Below are 21,557 nucleotides of genomic sequence, written 5' to 3'. Positions count from 1 at the left end.
AGTAGAAGTTGTAAGAACAATATTGTCAGAGTAGAAATCTTAACCAAACAATTTTAATAAAGGCACAAGTCAAACAAAGAAGCTGCTCTGCAATTCTTTGTGCCCAATAAAAATATGTATTACAAAACATACATAAAATGCCCCTAAACAGACTTTTAAATGAAATATTTTAGTAAGGCTTTTCAGTCTAATGTCTGATCTTGTACTTCTCTACTATAAACACAAGACTGCGGTCAAGCCAGCCGCCTCTCGTTTCTCCGTAGTCAAGCCAGCCGCTCCTACATTTTCAGTGCGCTCTTATCGTCAGCTTACGGTAAATGCACGACCGCGCATCAACTATTTCCGGTTTAAAAAATAAAGCGCTGCATTCGCTGATGTATTATACAGGGATGTTTTAAGTAACTGACTCAGCTTAATTGTTAACTATCGAATTGTACGGCTAATATTCACACTAAATAAATAGCTTGAAGTATAAGAAGCTGAAAACTTGTTTATCTATCTGTCTGTCTGTCTGTCTTAAAAATCGTGAATTCAAATAAAAAGTGATGTGTGTCATCCCAGTGATCTATTAGTGTGATAATAAATTAAACCTCAGTCGAAAAGTCACATGATCTAAAAATCAATAAAGACCAGAAATCAAATATAAATTGCCGTATATTGACCATCCTTAGTAGCACTATCATTCTGCATTAGTTTGGGGTCAATATGTCACATGACCTGAGAGCTATTGAGCAAAAAAGCTAATATTTACTGTAAAAAAACTGTTAAAAATCAATAAAGACCAGAAATCAAATATAAATTGGCGTATGTTGACCATCTTTAGTAGCACTATCATTCTGCACTGGTTTGGGGTCAATACGTCACATGACCTGAGAGCTATTGAGCTAAAATGCTAATATTTACTGTAAAAAAACTGTTAAAAATCAATAAAGACCAGAAATCAAATATAAATTGCCGTATGTTGACCATACTTAGTAGCACTATCATTCTGCATTAGTTTGGGGTCAATAAGTCACATGACCTGAGAGCTATTGAGCTAAAACGCTAATATTTACTGTCAAAAAACTGTTAAAAATCAATTATGTCCTAAAATCAAATATAAATTGGCGCATGTTGACCATACTTAGTAGCACTATCATTCTGCATTAGCTTGGGGTCAATATATCACATGACCTGAGAGCTATTGAGCTAAAATGCTAATATTTACTGTAAAAAAAACTGTTAAAAATCAATAAAGACCAGAAATCAAATATAAATTGGCGTATGTTGACCATCCTTAGTAGCACTATCATTCTGCATTAGTTTGGGGTCAATAGGTAACATGACCTGAGAGCTATTGAGCAATAAAGCTAGTATTTACTGTCAAAAAACTGTTAAAAATCAATAATGTCCTAAAATCAAATATAAATTGGCGTATGTTGACCATCTTTAGTAGCACTATCATTCTGCACTGGTTTGGGGTCAATACGTCACATGACCTGAGAGCTATTGAGCTAAAATGCTAATATTTACTGTCAAAAAACTGTTAAAAATCAATTATGTCCTAAAATCAAATATCAAGTGGCGTATGTTGACCATACTTAGTAGCACTATCATTCTGCATTAGTTTGGGGTCAATACGTTACATGACCTGAGAGCTATTGAGCTAAAATGCTAATATTGACTGTAAAAAAACTGTTAAAAATCAATTATGTCCTAAAATCAAATATAAATTGGCGTATGTTGACCATACTTAGTAGCACTATCATTCTGCATTAGTTTGGGGTCAATACGTTACATGACCTGAGAGCTATTGAGCTAAAAAGCTAATATTTACTGTAAAAAAACTGTTAAAAATCAATAAAGACCAGAAATCAAATATAAATTGGCGTATGTTGACCATCCTTAGTGGCACTATCATTCTGCATTAGTTTGGGGTCAATAGGTCACATGACCTGAGAGCTTATGAGCAATAAAGCTAATATTTACTGTCAAAAAACTGTTAAAAATAAATAATGTCCTAAAATCAAATATAAATTGGCGTATGTTGACCATCTTTAGTAGCACTATCATTCTGCACTGGTTTGGGGTCAATACGTCACATGACCTGAGAGCTATTGAGCTAAAATGCTAATATTTACTGTAAAAAAACTGTTAAAAATCAATTATGTCCTAAAATCAAATATCAAGTGGCGTATGTTGACCATCTTTAGTAGCACTATCATTCTGCACTGGTTTGGGGTCAATACGTCACATGACCTGAGAGCTATTGAGCTAAAATGCTAATATTTACTGTCAAAAAACTGTTAAAAATCAATTATGTCCTAAAATCAAATATCAAGTGGCGTATGTTGACCATACTTAGTAGCACTATCATTCTGCATTAGTTTGGGGTCAATACGTTACATGACCTGAGAGCTATTGAGCTAAAAAGCTAATATTTACTGTAAAAAAACTGTTAAAAATCAATAAAGACCAGAAATCAAATATAAATTGGCGTATGTTGACCATCCTTAGTAGCACTATCATTCTGCATTAGTTTGGGGTCAATAGGTCACATGACCTGAGAGCTAATGAGCAAAAAAGCTAATATTTACTGTCAAAAAATTGTTAAAAATAAATAATGTCCTAAAATCAAATATAAATTGGCGTATGTTGACCATCTTTAGTAGCACTATCATTCTGCACTGGTTTGGGGTCAATACGTCACATGACCTGAGAGCTATTGAGCTAAAATGCTAATATTTACTGTAAAAAAACTGTTAAAAATCAATTATGTCCTAAAATCAAATATAAATTGGCGTATGTTGACCATCCTTAGTAGCACTATCATTCTGCATTAGTTTGGGGTCAATCAGTCACATGACCTGAGAGCTATTGAGCAATAAAGCTAATATTTACTGTCAAAAAACTGTTAAAAATAAATAATGTCCTAAAATCAAATATAAATTGGCGTATGTTGACCATCTTTAGTAGCACTATCATTCTGCACTGGTTTGGGGTCAATACGTCACATGACCTGAGAGCTATTGAGCAAAAAAGCTAATATTTACTGTAAAAAAACTGTTAAAAATCAATAAAGACCAGAAATCAAATATAAATTGGCGTATGTTGACCATCTTTAGTAGCACTATCATTCTGCACTGGTTTGGGGTCAATACGTCACATGACCTGAGAGCTATTGAGCTAAAATGCTAATATTTACTGTAAAAAAACTGTTAAAAATCAATAAAGACCAGAAATCAAATATAAATTGGCGTATGTTGACCATACTTAGTAGCACTATCATTCTGCACTGGTTTGGGGTCAATACGTCACATGACCTGGGAGCTATTGAGCCAACATGCTAATATTTACAGTTAAATATCAATATAAAATATGCAAAGTATCCAGATGGAATAAAAAGTGCTGTGTCTTGATCACTCTATGAGATGCTCTAATCCTGCATAGATTTGGTGTCTGTAGGTCACATGACTTGGGAGCTATTGAGCTAAAATACTAATATTTACATATTGAAATTAATTAAAAACTCACTAAAAAATATTAATAGTCTCCAAAAGCAATAATAAAGTCTGTGTAATAAACCAGGTCTAAATCTATTTAGCCAAAAGATCATATGACCTGGGACTTATAGAGCTGTAATGCTCATAATTACAGTATAAAATACATGAAAAATTCACAAAACATATTAATTGTGTCCAAATGTTCATTCAATGTTTCTAAGTGTGACAAAGAATCTATGAACGACAAACCCTATATTTGAGTGCCGTAATGTATCATAACATAATGTAACATAACGTCACGTCAGGTCTTTGCTCTTAGAGCATCTCATAGAGTGATCAAGACACAGCACTTTTTATTCCATCTGGATACTTTGCATATTTTATATTGATATTTAACTGTAAATATTAGCATTTTGGCTCAATAGCTCCCAGGTCATGCGACCGAGAGACTCCAAATCAATAAGGATTGACAGGACTATAAAAGGTGATTAAGACACACCAGGTTTTATTACATTTGAATGCTTTATGAATTTATTATTAATTTTTTACAGTAAGTATTAGCATTTTAGCTCAATAGCTACCAAGTCATGTGACCCAAAGACTCCAAATCTATTTGGGATTATAGTATGAAACAGACTGATCAAGACACAGCACTTTTTATACCATTTGGATACTTAATGAATTTATTATTAATTTTTTACAGTAAGTATTAGCATTTTAGCTCAATAGCTCTCAGGTCATGTGACGTATTGACCCCAAACCGGTGCAGAATGATAGTGCTACGAAGGATGGTCAACATACGCCAAATTATATTTGATTTTAGGACATTATTGCTTTTTAACAGTGTTTTCACAGTAAATATTAGCATTTTAGCTCAATAGCTCTCAGGTCATGTGACGTATTGACCCCAAACTAATGCAGAATGATAGTCCTACTGAGGATGGTCAACATATACTCCAATACTCCGTATGCCTATCTCACTCACACCTGGAATCAAACCCCGGCCTCCCGGGTGGAAGACAGCCACTGTACCCACTGAGCTATACTCCCTATGCCTATCTCACTCACTCCTATACTCATCTCACTCACTCTATCCTATACTCCCTATGCTTTTCTCACTCACTCCTATACTCATCTCACTGACTCACTCCTATACTCCCTGTGCCTATCTCACTCACTCACTCCTATACTCCCTATGCCTATCTCACTCACACCTGGAATCGAACCCCGGCCTCCCGAGTGGAAGACAGCCACTGTACCCACTGAGCTATACTCGGTATGCCTATCTCACTCACTCCTGTACTTCCTATGCCTATCTCACTCACTCACTCCTATACTCCCAAGGCTGATGTCACTCACTCACGCATGGAATCGAACCCCAGCCTCCCGGGTGGCAGCCAGCCACTCTACTGACTGAGCTATAGTCCCTATGCCTGTCTCACTCACTCACTCCTATACTCCCTATGCCTATCTTACTCACACCTGGAATCGAACCCCAGCCTCCCGGGTGGCAGCCAGCCACTCTACTCACAGAGCTATAGTCCCTATGCCTATCTCACTAACTCACTCCGATACTCCCGTTGCCTATCTCACTCACTCCTATACTCATCTCACTCATTCACTGCTATAGTCCCTATGCCTATCTCACTCACTCACTCACTTCTATACTCCCTATGCCTATCTCACTAACACCTGGAATCGAACCCCGGCCTCCCGGGTGGAAGACAGCCACTGTACCCACTGAGCTATACTCCCTATGCCGATCTCACTCACTCCTATACTCATCTCACTCACTCTATCCTATACTCCCTATGCTTTTCTCACTCACTCCTATACTCATCTCACTGACTCACTCACTCACTCCTATACTCCCTATGCCTATCTCACTCAGACCAGGAATCGAACCCCAGCATCCCGGGTGGCAGCCAGCCACTCTACCCACTGAGATATACTCCGTATGCCTATCTCACTCACTCCTATACTCCCTATGCCTATCTCACTCACTCACACCTGGAATCGAACCCCGGCCTCCCGGGTGCAAGCCAGCCTCTCTTCCCACTGAGCTATACTCCCTCTGCCTTTCTCACTCACTCCAATACTCATCTCCCTCACTGACTCCTCTACTCCGGATGCCTATCTCACTCACTCACACCTGGAGTCGAACCCTGGCCTCCCGGCCTCTCTTCCCACTGAGCTAAACTCCCTATGCCTGTCTCACTCACTCCTATACTTATCTCACTTACTCACTCCTATACTCCCAATGCCTATCTGACTCACTCACATCTGGAATCGAACCCCGGCCTCCCGGGTGCCAGACAGCCTCTCTTCCCACTGAGCTATACTCCCTATGCCTGTCTCACTCACTCCTAAACTCCCTTTGCCTATCTTACTCACTGACTCCTATACTTCCCATGCCTGTCTCACTCACTCACACCTAGAATGGAACCCCAGCCTCCCGGGGGCCACCCAGCCTCTCTTCCCACTGAGCTATACTCCCCATGCCTGTCTCACTCACTCCTATACTCATCTCACTTACTCACTCCTATACTCCCAATGCCTATCTGACACACTCACACCTGGAATCGAACCCCGGCCTCCCGGGTGCCAGCCAGCCTCTCTTCCCACTGAGCTATACTCCCTATCCCTGTCTCACTCACTCCTATACTCCCATTGCCTATGTTACTCACTGAGTCCTATACTTCCCTTCCCACTGAGCTATACTCCCTATGCCTGTCTCACTCACTCCTATACTCCCTTTGCCTATCTTACAAACTGACTCCTACACTTCCTATGCCTATCTCACTCACTCACACCTGGAATCGAACCACGGCCTCCCGGGTGCCAGCCAGCCTCTTTTCCCACTGAGATATACTCTCTATGCCTGTCTCACTCACTCCGATACTCATCTCACTCACTCACTCCTATACTCCCAATGCCTATCTCACTCACTCACTCATTCCTATACTCCCTTTGCCTATCTTACTCATTGACTTCGATACTTCCTATGCCTATCTCACTCAGTCCTATACTCATCTCACTTACTCACTCCTATACTCCCGATGCCTATCTCACTCACTCACACCTGGAATCGAACCCCGGCCTCCCGGGTGCCAGCCAGCCTATCTTCCCACTGAGCTATCCTCCCTATGCCTGTCTCACTCACTCCGATACTCATCTCACTCACTCACTCCTATACTCCCGCTGCCTGTCTCACTCACTCACCTGGAATCGAACCCCGGCCTCCCGGGTGCCAGCCAGCCTATCTTCCCACTGAGCTATCCTCCCTATGCCTGTCTCACTCACTCCTATACTCCCTTTGCCTATCTTACTCACTGACTCTAATACTTCCTATGCCTATCTCATTCACTCACACCTGGAATCGAACCCCGGCCTCCCGGGTGCCAGCCAGCCTCTCTTCCCACTGAGCTATCCTCCCTATGCCTGTCTCACTCACTCCTATACTCCCAATGCCTATCTCACTCACTCACTCATTCCTATACTTCCTTTGCCTATCTTACTCATTGACTTCGATACTTCCTATGCCTATCTCACTCAGTCCTATACTCATCTCACTTACTCACTCACATACTCCCAATGCCTATCTCACTCACTCACACACACCTGGAATCGAACCCCGGCCTCCTGGGTGCCAGCCAGCCTCTCTTCCCACTGAGCAATACTCCCTATGCCTGTCTCACTCACTCCTATACTCATCTCATTTACTCACTCCTATACTCCCGATGCCTATCTCACTCACTCACACCTGGAATCGAACCCCGGCCTCCCGGGTGCCAGCCAGCCTCTCTTCCCACTGAGCTATACTCCCTATAACTGTCTCACTCACTCCGATACTCCCTTTGCCTATCTTACTCACTGACTCCTATACTTCCTATGCCTATCTCACTCACTCACACCTGGAATCGAACCCCAGCCTCCCGGGTGCCAGCCAGCCTCTCTTCCCACTGAGCTATCCTCCCTATGCCTGTCTCACTCACTCCTATACTCCCTTTGCCCATCTCACTCACTGACTCCTATACTTCCTATGCCTATCTCACTCACTCCGATACTCATCTCCCTCACTGACTCCGATACTCCGGAGACCTATCTCACTCACTCCTGGAATCGAACCCCGGCCTCCAGCCAGCCTCTCTTCCCACTGAGCTATACTCCCTATGAATGTCTCACTCACTCCTATACTCATCTCACTCACTCACACCTGGAATCGAACCCCGGCCTCCCGGGTTCCAGCCAGCCTCTCTTCCCACTGAGCTATACTCTCTATGCCTGTCTCACTCACTCCGATACTCCCTTTGCCTATCTCACTCACTCACATACTCCCAATGCCTATCTCACTCCCTCACATGTGGAATCGTACCCCGGCCTCCCGGGTGCACGCCAGCCTCTCTTCCCACTGAGCTATACTCCCTATGCCTGTCTCACTCACTCCCACCTGGAATCGAACCCCGGACTCCCGGGTGCCAGCCAGCCTATCTTCCCATTGAGCAATACTCCCTATACCTGTCTCACTCACTCCTATACTCCCTTTGCCTATCTTACTCATTTACTCTGATACTTCCTATGCCTGTCTCACTCACTCCTATACTCATCTCACTTACTCACTCCTATACTCATCTCACTTACTCACTCCTATACTCCCAATGCCTATCTCACTCACTCACACCTGGAATCGAACCCCGGTGAGTGAGTAATGCCTTACTCACTCACTCCTATACTCATCTCACTTACTCACTCCTATACTCCCAATGCCTATCTCACTCACTCACACCTGGAATCGAACCCCGGCCTCCCGGGTGCCAGCCAGCCTCTTTTCCCACTGAGCTATACTCCCTATGCCTGTCTCACTCACTCCTATACTCCCATTGCCTATGTTACTCACTGAGTCCTATACTTCCCTTCCCACTGAGCTATACTCCCTATAACTGTCTCACTCACTCCTATACTCCCTTTGCCTATCTTACTCACTGACTCCTATACTTCCTATGCCTATCTCACTCACTCACACCTAGAATCGAACCCCGGCCTCCCGGGTGCCAGCCAGCCTCTCTTCCCACTGAGATATACTCTCTATGCCTGTCTCACTCACTCCTATACTCATCTCACTCACTCACTCCTATACTCCCAATGCCTATCTCACTCACACCTGGAATCGAACCCCGGCCTCCCGGGTGCCAGCCAGCCTCTCTTCCCACTGATCTATACTCCTTATGCCTGTATCACTCACTCCGATACTCATCTCCCTCACTGACTCCGATACTCCGGAGACCTATCTCACTCACTCCTGGAATCGAACCCCGGCCTCCCGGGTGCCAGCCAGCCTCTCTTCCCACTGAGCTACACTCCCTATGCCTGTCTCACTCACTCCGATACTCATCTCCCTCACTGACTCCGATACTCCGGAGCCCTATCTCACTCACTCCTGGAATCGAACCCCGGCCTCCCAGGTGCCAGCCAGACTCTCTTCCCACTGAGCTACACTCCCTATTCCTGTCTAACTCACTCCTATACTTATCTCACTTACTCACTCCTATACTCCCAATGCCTATCTGACTCACTCACACCTGGAATCGAACCCCGGCCTCCCGGGTGCCAGCCAGCCTCTCTTCCCACTGAGCTATACTCCGTATGCCTATCTCACTCACTCCTATACTCCCTTTGCCTATCTTACTCATTGACTCCGATACTTCCTATGCCTATCTCACTCAGTCCTATTCTCATCTCACTTACTCACTTCTATACTTCCTATGCCTATCTCACTCACTCACACCTGGAATCGAACCCCGGCCTCCCGGGTGCCAGCCAGCCCCTCTTCCCACTGATCTATACTCCCTATGCCTGTCTCACTCACTCCGACACTCATCTCCCTCACTGACTCCAATACTCCGGAGACCTATCTCACTCACTCCTGGAATCGAACCCCGGCCTCCCGGGTGCCAGCCAGCCTATCTTCCCACTGAGCTATCCTCCCTATGCCTGTCTCACTTACTCCTATACTCCATTTGCCAATCTTACTCACTTCCTATGCCTATCTCACTCACTCACACCTGGAATCGAACCCCGGCCTCCCGGGTGCCAGCCAGCCTCTCTTCCCACTGAGCTACACTCCCTATGCCTGTCTCACTCACTCCTATACTCCCTTTGCCTATCTTACTCACTGACTCCTATACTTCCTATGCCTATCTCACTCACTCCGATACTCAGGAGACCTATCTCACTCACTCCTGGAATCGAACCCCGGCCTCCAGCCAGCCTCTCTTCCCACTGAGCTATACTCCCTATGAATGTCTCACTCACTCCTATACTCATCTCACTCACTCCTATACTCCCAATGCCTATCTCACTCACTCACACCTGGAATCGAACCCCGGCCTCCCGGGTTCCAGCCAGCCTCTCTTCCCACTGAGCTATACTCTCTATGCCTGTCTCACTCACTCCTATACTCCCTTTGCCTATCTCACTCACTCACATACTCCCAATGCCTATCTCACTCACTCACACCTGGAATCGAACCCCGGCCTCCTGGGTGCCAGCCAGCCTCTCTTCCCACTGAGCTATACTCCCTATGCCTGTCTCACTCACTCCGATACTCATCTCACTCACTGACTCCAATACTTCCTATGCCTGTCTCACTCACTCCCACCTGGAATCGAACCCCGGCCTCCCGGGTCCCAGCCAGCCTCTCTTCCCACTGAGTTATACTCCCTATGCCTGTCTCACTCACTCCGATACTCATCTCACTCACTGACTCCAATACTTCCTATGCCTGTCTCACTCACTCCCACCTGGAATCGAACCCCGGCCTCCCGGGTGCCAGACAGCCTCTCTTCCCACTGAACTATACTCCCTATGCCTGTCTCACTCACTCCTATACTCATCTCACTCACTCCTATACTCCCTTTGCCTATCTTACTCATTTACTCTGATACTTCCTATGCCTGTCTCACTCACTCCTATACTCCCTTTGCCTATCTTACTCACTGATTCCTTTACTTCCCATGCCTATCTCACTCACTCCTATACTCATCTCACTCACTCCTATACTCCCGATGCCGATCTCACTCACTCAAACCTGGAATCGAACCCCGGCCTCCCGGGTGCCAGCCAGCCTCTCTTCCCACTGAGCTTTACTCCCTATGAATGTCTCACTCACTCCTATACTCATCTCACTCACTCCTATACTCCCAATGCCTATCTCACTCACTCACACCTGGAATCGAACCCCGGCCTCCCGGGTGCCAGCCAGCCTCTCTTCCCACTGAGCTTTACTCCCTATGAATGTCTCACTCACTCCGATACTCATCTCACTCACTGACTCCAATACTTCCTATGCCTATCTCACTCACACACACCTGGAATCGAACCCCAGCCTCCCGGGTGCCAGCCAGCCTCTCTTCCCACTGAGCTACACTCCCTATGCCTGTCTCACTCACTCCTATACTTATCTCACTTACTCACTCCTATACTCCCAATGCCTATCTGACTCACTCACACCTGGAATCGAACCCCGGCCTCCCGGGTGCCAGCCAGCCTCTCTTCCCACTGAGCTTTACTCCCTATGAATGTCTCACTCACTCCTATACTCATCTCACTCACTCCTATACTCCCAATGCCTATCTCACTCACTCACACCTGGAATCGAACCCCGGCCTCCCGGGTGCCAGCCAGCCTCTCTTCCCACTGAGCTTTACTCCCTATGAATGTCTCACTCACTCCTATACTCATCTCACTCACTCCTATACTCCCTTTGCCTATCTTTCTCACTGACTCCTATACTTCCCATGCCTGTCTCACTCACTCACACCTGGAATGGAACCCCAGCCTCCCGGGTGCCACCCAGTCTCTCTTCTCACTGAGCTATACTCCCTGTGCCTGTCTCACTCACTCCTATACTCCATTTGCCTATCTTACTCACTGAGTCCTATACTTCCCTTCCCACTGAGCTATACTCCCTATGCCTGTCTCACTCACTCCTATACTCCATTTGCCTATCTTACTCACTGAGTCCTATACTTCCCTTCCCACTGAGCTACACTCCCTATGCCTGTCTCACTCACTCCTATACTCCCAATGCCTATCTTACTCACTGACTCCTATACTTCCTATGCCTATCTCACTCACTCACACCTGGAATCGAACCCCGGCCTCCCGGGTCCCAGCCAGCCTCTCTTCCCACTGAGCTATACTCCGTATGCCTATCTCACTCACTCCTATACTCCCTATGCTTATCTCACTCACTCCTATACTCCCTTTGCCTATCTTACTCATTGACTCCGATACTTCCTATGCCTGTCTCACTCACTCCTATACTCCCTTTGCCTATCTCACTCACTCACATACTCCCAATGCCTATCTCACTCACTCACACACACCTGGAATCGAACCCCGGCCTCCTGGGTGCCAGCCAGCCTCTCTTCCCACTGAGCTATACTCCCTATGCCTGTCTCACTCACACCTATACTCCCAATGCCGATCTCACTCACACCTGGAATCGAACCCCGGCCTCCTGGGTGCCAGCCAGCCTCTCTTCCCACTGAGCTATCCTCCCTATGCCTATCTCACTCACTCCGATACTCATCTCCCTCACTGACTCCGATACTCCGGAGACCTATCTCACTCACTCCTGGAATCGAACCCCGGCCTCCAGCCAGCCTCTCTTCCCACTGAGCTATACTCCCTATGAATGTCTCACTCACTCCTATACTCATCTCACTCACTCCTATACTCCCAATGCCTATCTCACTCACTCACACCTGGAATCGAACCCCGGCCTCCCGGGTTCCAGCCAGCCTCTCTTCCCACTGAGCTATACTCTCTATGCCTGTCTCACTCACTCCTATACTCCCTTTGCCTATCTCACTCACTCACATACTCCCAATGCCTATCTCACTCACTCACATGTGGAATCGTACCCCGGCCTCCCGGGTGCACGCCAGCCTCTCTTCCCACTGAGCTATACTCCCTATGCCTGTCTCACTCACTCCCACCTGGAATCGAACCCCGGACTCCCGGGTGCCAGCCAGCCTATCTTCCCATTGAGCAATACTCCCTATACCTGTCTCACTCACTCCTATACTCCCTTTGCCTATCTTACTCATTTACTCTGATACTTCCTATGCCTGTCTCACTCACTCCTATACTCATCTCACTTACTCACTCCTATACTCCCAATGCCTATCTCACTCACTCACACCTGGAATCGAACCCCGGCCTCCCGGGTGCCAGCCAGCCTCTTTTCCCACTGAGCTATACTCCCTATGCCTGTCTCACTCACTCCTATACTCCCATTGCCTATGTTACTCACTGAGTCCTATACTTCCCTTCCCACTGAGCTATACTCCCTATAACTGTCTCACTCACTCCTATACTCCCTTTGCCTATCTTACGAACTGACTCCTATACTTCCTATGCCTATCTCACTCACTCACACCTGGAATCGAACCCCGGCCTCCCGGGTGCCAGCCAGCCTCTTTTCCCACTGAGCTATACTCCCTATGCCTGTCTCACTCACTCCTATACTCCCTTTGCCTATCTTACTCACTGACTCCTATACTTCCTATGCCTATCTCACTCACTCACACCTAGAATGGAACCCCGGCCTCCCGGGTGCCAGCCAGCCTCTCTTCCCACTGAGATATACTCTCTATGCCTGTCTCACTCACTCCTATACTCATCTCACTCACTCACTCCTATACTCCCAATGCCTATCTCACTCACACCTGGAATCGAACCCCGGCCTCCCGGGTGCCAGCCAGCCTCTCTTCCCACTGAGCTTTACTCCCTGTGCCTGTCTATCTCACTCCTATACTCCATTTGCCTATCTTACTCACTGACTCCTATACTTCCCATGCCTGTCTCACTCACTCACACCTGGAATGGAACCCCAGCCTCCCGGGTGCCACCCAGCCTCTCTTCTCACTGAGCTATACTCCCTGTGCCCGTCTCACTCACTCCTATACTCCATTTGCCTATGTTACTCACTGAGTCCTATACTTCCCTTCCCACTGAGCTATACTCCCTATGCCTGTCTCACTCACTCCTATACTCCATTTGCCTATCTTACTCACTGAGTCCTATACTTCCCTTCCCACTGAGCTACACTCCCTATGCCTGTCTCACTCACTCCTATACTCCCTTTGCCTATCTTACTCATTGACTCCGATACTTCCTATGCCTGTCTCACTCACTCACACCTGGAATCGAACCCCGGCCTCCTGGGTGCCAGCCAGCCTCTCTTCCCACTGAGCTATACTCCCTATGCCTGTCTCACTCACTCCGATACTCATCTCACTCACTGACTCCAATACTTCCTATGCCTATCTCACTCACACACACCTGGAATCGAACCCCAGCCTCCCGGGTGCCAGCCAGCCTCTCTTCCCACTGAGCTACACTCCCTATGCCTGTCTCACTCCCTCCTATACTTATCTCACTTACTCACTCCTATACTCCCAATGCCTATCTGACTCACTCACACCTGGAATCGAACCCCGGCCTCCCGGGTCCCAGCCAGCCTCTCTTCCCACTGAGCTATACTCTCTATGCCTATCTCACTCACTTCCTATGCCTATCTCACTCACTCACACCTGGAATCGAACCCCGGCCTCCCGGGTGCCAGCCAGCCTCTCTTCCCACTGAGCTATCCTCCCTATGCCTGTCTCACTCACTCCTATACTCCCTATGCCTATCTCACTCACTCCGATACTCATCTCCCTCACTGACTCCGATACTCCGGAGACCTATCTCACTCACTCCTGGAATCGAACCCCGGCCTACAGCCAGCCTCTCTTCCCACTGAGCTATACTCCCTATGAATGTCTCACTCACTCCTATACTCCCAATGCCTATCTCACTCACTCACACCTGGAATCGAACCCCGGCCTCCCGGGTTCCAGCCAGCCTCTCTTCCCACTGAGCTATACTCTCTATGCCTGTCTCACTCACTCCTATACTCCCTTTGCCTATCTCACTCACTCACATACTCCCAATGCCTATCTCACTCACTCACACCTGGAATCGAACCCCGGCCTCCTGGGTGCCAGCCAGCCTCTCTTCCCACTGAGCTATACTCCCTATGCCTGTCTCACTCACTCCTATACTCCCTATGCCTATCTTACTCACTGACTCCTATACTTCCTATGCCTATCTCACTCACTCACACCTGGAATCGAACCCCGGCCTCCCGGGTCCCAGCCAGCCTCTCTTCCCACTGAGCTATACTCCGTATGCCTATCTCACTCACTCCTATACTCCCTATGCTTATCTCACTCACTCCTATACTCCCTTTGCCTATCTTACTCATTGACTCCGATACTTCCTATGCCTGTCTCACTCACTCACATACTCCCAATGCCTATCTCACTCACTCACACCTGGAATCGAACCCCGGCCTCCTGGGTGCCAGCCAGCCTCTCTTCCCACTGAGCTATACTCCCTATGCCTGTCTCACTCACTCCTATACTTATCTCACTTACTCACTCCTATACTCCCAATGCCTATCTGACTCACTCACACCTGGAATCGAACCCCGGCCTCCAGGGTGCCAGCCAGCCTCTCTTCCCACTGAGCTTTACTCCCTATGAATGTCTCACTCACTCCTATACTCATCTCACTCACTCCTATACTCCCTTTGCCTATCTTACTCACTGACTCCTATACTTCCCATGCCTGTCTCACTCACTCACACCTGGAATGGAACCCCAGCCTCCCGGGTGCCACCCAGTCTCTCTTCTCACTGAGCTATACTCCCTGTGCCTGTCTCACTCACTCCTATACTCCATTTGCCTATCTTACTCACTGAGTCCTATACTTCCCTTCCCACTGAGCTACACTCCCTATGCCTGTCTCACTCACTCCTATACTCCCTATGCCTATCTTACTCACTGACTCCTATACTTCCTATGCCTATCTCACTCACTCACACCTGGAATCGAACCCCGGCCTCCCGGGTCCCAGCCAGCCTCTCTTCCCACTGAGCTATACTCCGTATGCCTATCTCACTCACTCCTATACTCCCTATGCTTATCTCACTCACTCCTATACTCCCTTTGCCTATCTTACTCATTGACTCCGATACTTCCTATGCCTGTCTCACTCACTCCTATACTCCCTTTGCCTATCTCACTCACTCACATACTCCCAATGCCTATCTCACTCACTCACACACACCTGGAATCGAACCCCGGCCTCCTGGGTGCCAGCCAGCCTCTCTTCCCACTGAGCTATACTCCCTATGCCTGTCTCACTCCCTCCTATACTTATCTCACTTACTCACTCCTATACTCCCAATGCCTATCTGACTCACTCACACCTGGAATCAAACCCCGGCCTCCCAGGTCCCAGCCAGCCTCTCTTCCCACTGAGATATACTCTCTATGCCTGTCTCACTCACTCCTATACTCCCTTTGCCAATCTTACTCACTTCCTATGCCTATCTCACTCACACCTGGAATCGAACCCCGGCCTCCCGGGTGCCAGCCAGCCTCTCTTCCCACTGAGCTATCCTCCCTATGCCTGTCTCACTCACTCCTATACTCCCTTTGCCTATCTTACTCACTGACTCCTATACTTCCTATGCCTATCTCACTCACTCCGATACTCATCTCCCTCACTGACTCCGATACTCCGGAGACCTATCTCACTCACTCCTGGAATCGAACCCCGGCCTCCAGCCAGCCTCTCTTCCCACTGAGCTATACTCCCTATGAATGTCTCACTCACTCCTATACTCATCTCACTCACTCCTATACTCCTAATGCCTATCTCACTCACTCACACCTGGAATCGAACCCCGGCCTCCCGGGTTCCAGCCAGCCTCTCTTCCCACTGAGCTATACTCTCTATGCCTGTCTCACTCACTCCTATACTCCCTTTGCCTATCTCACTCACTCACATACTCCCAATGCCTATCTCACTCACTCAAACCTGGAATCGAACCCCGGCCTCCTGGGTGCCAGCCAGCCTCTCTTCCCACTGAGCTATACTCCCTATGCCTGTCTCACTCACTCCTATACTCCCTATGCCTATCTTACTCACTGACTCCTATACTTCCTATGCCTATCTCACTCACACCTGGAATCGAACCCCGGCCTCCCGGGTCCCAGCCAGCCTCTCTTCCCACTGAGCTATACTCCGTATGCCTATCTCACTCACTCCTATACTCCCTATGCTTATCTCACTCACTCCTATACTCCCTTTGCCTATCTCACTCACTCACATACTCCAAATGCCTATCTCACTCACTCACACCTGGAATCGAACCCCAGCCTCCCAGGTGCCAGCCAGCCTCTCTTCCCACTGAGCTCCACTCCCTATGCCCGTCTCACTCCCTCCTATACTTATCTCACTTACTCACTCCTATACTCCCAATGCCTATCTGACTCACTCACACCTGGAATCGAACCCCGGCCTCCCGGGTGCCAGCCAGCCTATCTTCCCATTGAGCAATACTCCCTATACCTATCTCACTCACATACTCCCTTTGCCCATCTTACTCACTGATTCCTTTACTTCCCATGCCTATCTCACTCACTCCTATACTCATCTCACTCACTCCTATACTCCCGATGCCTATCTCACTCACTCAAACCTGGAATCGAACCCCGGCCTCCCGGGTGCCAGACAGCCTCTCTTCCCACTGAACTATACTCCCTATGCCTGTCTCACTCACTCCTATACTCATCTCACTCACTCCTATACTCCCTTTGCCTATCTTACTCACTGATTCCTTTCCTTCCCATGCCTATCTCACTCACTCCTATACTCATCTCACTCACTCCTATACTCCCGATGCCTATCTCACTCACTCAAACCTGGAATCGAACCCCGGCCTCCCGGGTGCCAGACAGCCTCTCTTCCCACTGAGCTATACTCCCTGTGCCTGTCTCACTCACTCCGATACTCATCTCACTCACTGACTCCAATACTTCCTATGCCTATCTCACTCACACACACCTGGAATCGAACCCCAGCCTCCCGGGTGCCAGCCAGCCTCTCTTCCCACTGAGCTACACTCCCTATGCCTGTCTCACTCCCTCCTATACTCCCTTTGCCTATCTTACTCACTCACACCTATACTCCCTTGGCCTATCTTACTCACTGACTCCTATACATATCTCACTCACTCCTATACTCCCTATGCCTATCTCACTCACTCCTATACCTCTCTCACTCACTCCTATACTCATCACACTCACTCACTCCTAAAGTCCCTATGCTTATCTCACTTACTCACACCTGGAATCGAGCCCCGGCCTCTCGGGTGCCATCCAGCCACTCTACCCACTGAGCTATACTTCTGCCTTTTTTCAAACGACCCATCCCACAACTCTGACTCTGGATATTATGCAGCACGTGTGTTACGGGCTCAGTCGATTGGATACTTATTTCATTGATAATTATCGGTTAACTTACGTAAGGCAGAAAAAGGAAGAGCAAAGACCTGACGTGACGTTATGTTACATTATGTTATGATACGTTACGGCACTCAAATATAGGGATTTGTAGTTCATAGATTCTTTGTCACACTTAGAAACATTGAATGAACATTTGGACACAATTAATATGTTTTGTGAATTTTTCATGTATTTTATACTGTAATTATGAGCATTACAGCTCTATAAGTCCCAGGTCATGTGATCTTTTGGCTAAATAGATTTAGACCTGGTTTATTACAGAGACTTTATTATTGCTTTTGGAGACTATTAATATTTTTTTAGTGAGTTTTTAATTAATTTCAATATGTAAATATTAGTATTTTAGCTCAATAGCTCCCAAGTCATGTGACCTACAGACACCAAATCTATGCAGGATTAGAGCAACTCATAGAGTGATCAAGACACAGCACTTTTTATTCCATCTGGATACTTTGCATATTTTATATTGATATTTAACTGTAAATATTAGCATTTTGGCTCAATAGCTCCCAGGTCATGCGACCTAGAGACTCCAAATCAATAAGGATTGACAGGACTATAAAAGGTGATCAAGACACACCAGGTTTTATTACATTTGAATGCTTTATGAATTTATTATTATTTTTTTACAGTAAGTATTAGCATTTTAGCTCAATAGCTACCAAGTCATGTGACCCAAAGACTCCAAATCTATTTGGGATTATAGTATGAAACAGACTGATCAAGACACAGCACTTTTAATACCATTTGGATACTTAATGAATTTATTATTAATTTTTTACAGTAAGTATTAGCATTTTAGCTCAATAGCTCGCAGGTCATGTGACGTATTGACCCCAAACCGGTGCAGAATGATAGTGCTACTAAGGATGGTCAACATACGCCAAATCATATTTGATTTTAGGACATTATTGATTTTTAACAGTTTTTTGACAGTAAATATTAGCATTTTTGTTCAATAGCTCTCAGGTCATGTGACGTATTGACCCCAAACTAATGCAGAATGATAGTGCTACTAAAGATGGTCAACATACAGCAATTTATATTTGATTTTAGGACATTATTGATTTTTAACAGTTTTTTTTACAGTAAATATTAGCTTTTTTGCTCAATAGCTCTCAGGTCATGTGACGTATTGACCCCAAACCAGTGCAGAATGATAGTGCTACTAAGGATGGTCAACATACGCCAATTGATATTTGATTTCTGGTCTTTATTGATTTTTAACAGTTTTTTTTACAGTAAATATTAGCATTTTAGCTCAATAGCTCTCAGGTCATGTGACTTATTGACCCCAAACTAATGCAGAATGATAGTGCTACTAAAGATGGTCAATATACGGCAATTTATATTTGATTTTAGGACATTATTGATTTTTAACAGTTTTTTTACAGTAAATATTAGCTTTTTTTGCTCAATAGCTCTCAGGTCATGTGACGTATTGACCCCAAACTAATGCAGAATCACAATGCTACCTTACCTGGTCAACATACGCCAAAGAAGAAGAAATAGTTTTGCTTAAAAGATTTTAAAGCAAAAAATTAAACATTTTTTAATGTAAATATCAGCATGTCTTCTCATTTCGGTCCAGATCATGTGACTTTTCGACTGAGGTTTATTTTATTATCACACTAATAGATCACTGGGATGACACACATCACTTTTTATTTGAATTCACAATTTTTAAGACAGACAGACAGATAGATAGATAAACAAGTTTTCAGCTTCTTATACTTCAAGCTATTTATTTAGTGTAAATATTAGCCGTACAATTCGATAGTTAACAGTTAAGCTGAGTCAGTTACTTAAAACATCCCTGTATAATACATCTGCGAATGCAGCGCTTTATTTTTTAAACCGGAAATAGTTGATGCGCGGTCGTGCATTTACCGTAAGCTGACGATAAGAGCGCACTGAAAATGTAGGAGCGGCTGGCTTGACTACGGAGAAACGAGAGGCGGCTGGCTTGACCGCAGTAACACAAGGGGACAGTTACACTTAACTTCCTCTTTTCTTTCAACTATTTTGGTTTATAGAACTGAATTATTTGGTGTCTAAGACTTACAAAATGGAGATCTGAGTTATCATCATTATTCTTATGTTATTTACCTAAAGCAGTGGCGTGCACAGATAGTCACCAGGTGGTGCTAGAGCACCTGCTCTTTGCCCTCAGTATCAAGCAGGTACCCTCCCGTCTCTTCTTTAAAAAAAAAAAAAAAAAAACATTAAACACACGCACGGACTCACACAAACGACCACCTGCCGCGACTCGCCCCGCCCATCTCGTAACGTGAACACGAGGAGCGGACACGCGTGTGGCAGCAGCTGCACAGTCCACAGCATCTCCACCCTGACTGTAGCCACCATCCAGGTAACACCTAAACGAATCAAGTGTATTGTTCATAAGCTTTGGTTGCCAAACCACACGGTGCATTTATTTGTCTCTGTTGTGAAGTTGCCTGTCTCATGCAGCGCTAAATTAGCCAATTGCCCGTGTTAGAAGGCCTTCATATTTCGACTGGAATATTGTCTGGGTTGTGCTGTGCATTTCGTCCTTTGCTGAGTTAATCGAATGTTAATGTATTTTCTTTAATGTCTCTGAACGCACCTCGAGTGCCTTGTGTTTTTTCTGTAGCTGCAGTTTGTTGACTCGTTTCTCCCATGCAGATGTTCGGACTGAATGCATGTTGCATTTTTCCTTTACTTGCTGTGTGTAAATGACCAAATGTGAGTGGTCTTGTATTCCCCCAGTGTAGAGCGTTCACTGTTCATTGTTACCTGTTGGTTGTTGCTGATACTTTATGTGATGGACATTAGCTTAAGCTATTAGCCTATCACGTTGTCAATTGTCAGCGCCTGTCTGGTTGCGTTGCTAATGTTAAGTGAGTTAATGTGATTGAAATGCTAAGCCATTCACAGTATTTTGCAGTTTGTGCTATTGTGTATTTTATGTTATTTCTCAGTATAATTATTATTTTTTTGTGGCTGTACCTATGGCAAATGTGTCACTGATTTATTATTCCTGTTTGTTTGTAATATTTCAGAAACACAGCTATCACAGCACTGCTATCTGCCACAGCTGGAGTGTTTCACTGACATCACACATCCAGGTCAGTAAGTAGCTCAGCGCCATTTTGAGTGGCAAACTTTGTTGAGTCCGTGACTGGAGTTTATCTTTTAGCCTAATATTTGTTGGCTATGGCTGCCACTCAGCTGAAAAAGTATATTGACACACTTGATAGCACTTCAAAAGACAGATATCAGAGGAAGTTGGAGTTAATTGATGGCATCGATCCTTATCAGGTTACACAGAAGGACTGGACAAGCACCCACAACGGCCTGCCTGAAGTGAAGTAATTTGAGTAAGTTTCAGCTGTTTGCGCTCATAATATGAGGAAGTAGCACAGACACAGATTTTTTTTTTTTGCTGAGATTTTGAACACAGTTTGGTGTGGAATTCATCCGAAAACAGCATTAATTCAGGTTGCCGATTTAACTAACAATGAACCTAATGATTTTTTTCTATTAATCATTGGTCTATCTAAATTAAATTAACTGGAATAAACAGTGGAGTCTGGCTAGGATCACGCTAATGTGAGCTAACCTCCCAGTATGGTGTCGTGTTGGGGCAACGCGAATCCTTGCT

The sequence above is a fragment of the Acanthochromis polyacanthus genome, chromosome 7, assembly GCF_021347895.1.
Source record: "Acanthochromis polyacanthus isolate Apoly-LR-REF ecotype Palm Island chromosome 7, KAUST_Apoly_ChrSc, whole genome shotgun sequence".
In the NCBI taxonomy this organism is placed as follows: Eukaryota; Metazoa; Chordata; class Actinopteri; family Pomacentridae; genus Acanthochromis; species Acanthochromis polyacanthus.
The sequence above is the reverse complement of the archived record's forward strand: the minus strand, read 5'-3'. Positions refer to the sequence as shown.